Below are 6,000 nucleotides of genomic sequence, written 5' to 3'. Positions count from 1 at the left end.
ATTTATTTAGTTTGATCTCCATGGAATTATCTTAGCATCGTGTAAATAGAAAAATTTCTAAGACCCAGTGACATGTTTCCTGTACCGAGAGCAGAGATAAGCACAACTTATTATTTTCTGAGGATAGTTTGAAAGCCCCTGGAAGCCTAGATTTTACAGATATAGCTTAGAAAATGAAGCTGTATAATGAATTTATAGGCTATGATGGCATCCAACTTTTTGGGGCATTTTGACTATCATTATTTCTTTAAATAATTTATGTACATTAAAACTAATAATAAAAATAATTCTGATATTGCATTTAGAATCAACTTTTTTTTAAAGAGGTTTTTGCTATAGGGCACATGCACTCACCAGAAAGACAGAGAGAGAGACAGAAAGTGAGAAATCATCCCCACCCCAAGTGGGGATGGCCACGCAGCAATTCCTTTTCCTCCATTCTCCTCTCGGATCTTGGGCACGCACGCACACACGCCTGGTGTTAATTTAAGCCATCGGGTCTGGGACTCGAATCACAGGAGACTATTCAAGTGTCCAGCGACATAGCCATTACATCAACTGCTGGTCCCTAGAATCAACCTTTTATAAGATCTGTTCAACATTATTCAATATAGAAAAATTTTTAAAAATTCATATATTTTGGAATTATTTATTTTATATACTCCTATTATTATTAATATTTTTAATTTGACCAGAAAGAGAGAGAAAGAGGGAAATTGAGAAAGCAAATCAGCAAATTTGGGATTCAAACTGTGGTTGGTCATGTGGGAGTACAGTACCTTAATCACCATGCCATCTCCTGGCCCCTATTGTTTTTAATTTCACAATTATTTGTTAAATGTCATTGATTTTGACGATAATATAAGACACAGGAATGTAAGTGTATTCTGTATCCTCTGATGACAAATTTATAGTCTTTCAGTCCTCGATAAACCACAACACTCTTGAGACAATCCCAGGAACATTCATAGTTCAGTTCTGGAGACCTTCCTGAGAATGCCATGCATGTGCCTGAAATGAGACAGTGCTGGCTTAGGGCTGAGGGTGAATCATGCTGTGGAGCCCTGTTGGGAGTGTGCTACCTCTCTCTCTCTCATTTATGGGAGCAAAAAATAAATTATAAAATTAACACTGCATACTACAAGATATTTATTGTCTAAGGCATATTTTGTTATGTTGCTTTTACTGTTCTTTCAGGGTGAACCCATCTAACTCTTTCCAATTCATCTCCTGGTTTTAAATTTCAGCCACTTTATACAAACATGGAGACTACATAGTGTATTATAGTAATTCACAACTTTATTGATTTTTATGCAGGAGAATGGGAAAGGGATACACTTCTACCATAGAACAGCACGCACTTGCAATCCAGAAAGAAAATTGAGATATTTGCCATGAAAACAATACTGCCTCTTGTGACTTGTTGAGTCTTTGGAAGAGTACAATATGCTCTAGATGTATTATAAAGTAAAGTAACAGCAACATTTTCAGTATTGTCCCTATAGCAAAATATTTTCTAAAGTATAAATTAATAAGGCGTTCTTGGCTTTGCATGCTACTGTAATTTCGTTAAATAACACCAGCCTAAACAACATTCTTTAGATTTTAGTTACTGAACTATTGAAATTGTGAGTAATAAAGACAAACTTTGAGGCCAGTCAGGTGGCCTGCTGGTTGACAGCTGCATCCCACATGGTCGACTATGCAGTAGGAGTCCTGGACTCCCTGGGGGTATGTGTGCGTACCCAAAATCCAGAGTGGAAAGTGGAGGAGAACGGACTGTGGTGTAGTCATACCCCGGGGAGGTGCTTTCTCACTTTTTCTCACTTTCTCTCTTTCTCCTTCTCCCTCTCTGGCAAGTGCATGTGCATATACCAAACCAAAAAAAGAAAAAGGAAAAAGAAAAGTTTTCTTTATTTACTGCTGTCTGAATAATTATACGTATAACAAATGCACATCATGATCAATAACTAATTATGTCACTTCTTCTAAACTCTGTTGGTGATTGCTTACTGTGCATCTATTATTCAGTTCATGTAAACATGGCAAAAGATAGCTATATTGTCTCCTAGCGATAAACTCACATGATATTTTACACAAATACATGATCAAAAAAGGTATCAGACCAGCAAAGATATTTTATTAAAGAAACAAAAAGTAATAATAAAGGAAGTAAAACATTTTAAAAGAACATAAAGGGAGTTATAGAAGAAAAAGTACATGGTAGGAATATTGATACTACCAAGGTTCTAGAAACTCATTTCACCCAGGTAATTTAGGAAAGGTGAACCTATCAGCTAAAATTACAAAGGTGATTGTGATAAAAATTATGAAGATGTCCAGAGATTGTGAAACCAGAAAAAAAAAGAAAAAAAAATCACATTAAAGAAACATCTGAAGATATTTCATGACATATAAAGCTCTAAGAATAAAGTTTTGAAAGATAATCTAAACTTAAAAATTAGTATGACACTTCACCAATGTATAAAAAGATATGTTATAGTTGTATAATAAGAAGAGAAGCATTGTTCTAAACTATTCTTAATAAGATTTTTATAAAGAAAACGCTTTAACCCTCTAATGATTTGTAAGTATAGCAAACAGAACATTATCTTAATATATTTCATCTTCTTACACTCATGTACTGTATAAGTTTATACATTATTAAGTTATGATTTATCTACTTTTTAAGTGTCTTACGCAAGGCAGTTTAATGTTGTGATAAGGTTTTTACATTTATGGAATGATTTTTCCATCAGCTATTATTATCACTTCTGTTTTTAGCTGTTTTATCATGCAAAACAAGGACTGTCTGTATTATCTTTAGGAGATTTATTTATTTATTGGCAGAAATGTGTGCACAATGTTAAAAGCTGTCACAAAAGCAAATTGTCACATTCATTTGAGAGGTAATCATTCAAGAAAATCAACACACACTATTCCCCTTTTACTTCAACTTAATGTCATATTAGGATCCTTTAGAGACGTAGGGAATTGAAAGTTCGGAAAAAAAGTATGTTTCCTTTTCCAAAAATTAGTTGGAAAATGAAGACAGAGAACAAATGGGATGTGATACTATTAGAAATGAGAGAAAGGACTGCTTCTCCAAACAATTAATTTAGTCATCCCATTTGTTCTTAACCTATGCACGTATACCTGCATACTTTAAATAACCTCTAGATTACTTGCAATACCTAATACGATGTAAATTCTATATAAATAGCTGTTGCATGGTTTGCGTAGGACATAATGACAAGAAAATGTACATGTTCAGTACAGACACTGCCATCCTAGACCTCACTACATATTACACATCAGCAGCAATACAACATTTTTTTAGTTGCCAGAGGGCCCTGGCACTCACTGGAGAAATATAGAGAGACACACACACACAGAAAATACCCCTAAATGAGCTCTGTCATGCCATAATCCCTTCTCTTCAATTTCCCCATCCTTTTGAGATTTGGGGCATGCACATATATGCCTCAATATATTTCTCAAACTGCTGGGCTGGGACTCAAACCACAGTTGATTTTGCTATATGTGACTCCCTTAACCACTAGGCAACTGTTGGATTTAACAATGTGACATTTTGGATCTGAGGTTTTTTGAATCTGCTGATGCAGAACCTGAATATACAAAAGACTGACTATGTAAAACTATAGATATAGGTACTTTGTCCTATTTGGAGGTGGAACAATATGGTAAGCTTGCCTTAAAGCATAGTTATAAGTAAAGATGAAGACAGAGTAGAGATTGTTTGTAATCAGAAAATACAGTTTTAAAACAGCCATCACTGGCTGATAAATTAGATTGCCTATAAAATATATGCTGGGAATGTCATGAAATCATTGTGGTTTTTGAAGTCATAAATTCAATGTAAAAATATTTGCTTGAATTTTCTTTCACTCTCTTCTCCTTTTTCTTCTCTTTTATCCTAGGCAAAATCAAAAAGCAGCCATTTCTCTTTTTACTAGGTTACATTTTAAGTCCTTTAATGGAAACTAAGAAAGGAAAATAAAATTATGGAGGAATGCATGTGGAAAAATGACAGATCATAAAATTTTAATCAGATAAAAAGGAAGTAAGGAATTAGAGGGGATTGAAATACAGTAAAAGAGAGATAAAGTTAAATAGCTGTTCCAGGGACTTGAAGTTTTATCAGACTACATAACGTTAAGAGCAAAGAACTAGAATTTGGACTATGGTGGTCAGGGGAAGGAACTACTGAAGGAGATATTCTAATAGTTCAGTTGTAGGTAGTGACAATTCTAGAACATGATCTTAGAAGTGAGTAGGTAAAGTTGGGTGTAAGACAAGATCTGAAGGAAAAACTCATAGAAGTGAGTGGCTGTAGTATTAGATAAGTTCTCTCCAGGGGAATTGAACCAATTCTTAATGATGATTGTAAGTGTGGTGGAGAGATGGGCGGATGGGCAGATAGATGTTAATAATAGAAGAACTAAAGGACATGACTGAAAACATGGTAGTATAAAAAGAGTTTTAGTGGCTAGTACAAACTAAAGCCAACGTTGCAAAAGAACTAAATGGTGTTAGAGAAGGTGGCAGGAGGAAAACTCTGGAAGACACAATGAAGAACCAAGACATCATCTGCTCTACTTTCAGGACAGGAAGTATGGGGTGCACATAAAAAATGTTCCCTGGGCCAGTTCTTGCCTGGTGTGTGAGCGACTGGATCCTTTATGGCCAGTCTCATGATTTGAATACCAAGCCCAGCAGCTTGAAAAACACGCTGGGCACATATGCAAGTGTGCCCCAGATCCCCAAAGGATTGAGAAATGTAGGAGAAGGGATTACAGTGTGGCTATGTCTTATGAGGACGGTGTTTTCTTACTTTTTTTCAAGCTACTAGGTCTGGAATTCAAATCATGGTCAGCCATGTGGGAGACCAGCACCCTAACCACCACATAATCTGCTGGTCTTCTTTATTCTTTTTTTCTCAAGATTACTTTGGCTATTTATGGTGTTTTGTAGTTATATATAAATTTAAGATTTTTTTCCCCATTTTTGTGAAAAATGGCATTGGAATTTAGATCTTGATTGCACTGAATCTTTTTTTTTTTTTTCTCTCTCTTTCTTTTTTTTGAAAGGTTCTTGTTATAGAGTGAGTGCACTTGCCAGGAAGACAGAGAGAGGCAGAGACAGGAAGCAAGAAATCATCCCCTGGTGGGGGGATGGCCATGCTGCAATCACTTCTCCTATATTCTCTCTCGAGATCTTGGGCACTCATGCACATGCGCCTGGCGTGAGTTTAAGCCACCGGGTCTGGGACTCAAACCATGGTTAACAACATGGGAGTCCAGCGACATAGCCATTACACCAACTGCTGGCTCCTATTGCACTGAATCTTTAAATTACCTTAGGATGTATGTACATTTTGACAGTATGAATTCTGCCAATCCATGAATACGGACATCTTTCTAGTTATTTGTATCTTAATTACTTTCATCAAAGATTTACTATTTTAGTGAACAAATCTTTGAACTTCCTTGGTTAATTTTATTTCTAGTTATTTCATTTTTATGCATTATAAAGTGGATTTTTTCCTTGCTTTTATTCCAGGTAGTGTGTTGTGAGTGTATAAAATCCCTATTGATTTTTTATATTGATTTTGTATCCTGTAACTTTACTGAATTTATTATTTCTACTAGTATTATGGTGGAATTGTATAGTGTTGGGAAAACTAAAGACCTTTTTGTAGTTGTAGGGGTTTATGTAATAAACGAGCGTATGTTGCAGAAATACTAAGCTCAGAGTTGGATGAAACCTTTGGAGATATATAAAAGCATACCCAGCTTCTTTTTTCATTTATGATGGAAGGCTCCTCCATGCACGTGAGAATAGGAGAGAGAGAGTGATTAAGAGATAAATTAGCATGCTCCATAGGACCTGGTCATGGCCTTGTCCCCTTTCTCTAGTCCTCTAGACCTTTGGATCTTGTGCCCTCATGCACATTTCTTGTGTGTTTCAGTCCAACCA

This window comes from Tupaia chinensis, unplaced genomic scaffold (assembly GCF_000334495.1).
Source record: "Tupaia chinensis unplaced genomic scaffold, TupChi_1.0 Scaffold000032_1, whole genome shotgun sequence".
Lineage (NCBI taxonomy): Eukaryota > Metazoa > Chordata > Mammalia > Scandentia > Tupaiidae > Tupaia > Tupaia belangeri.
The sequence above is the reverse complement of the archived record's forward strand: the minus strand, read 5'-3'. Positions refer to the sequence as shown.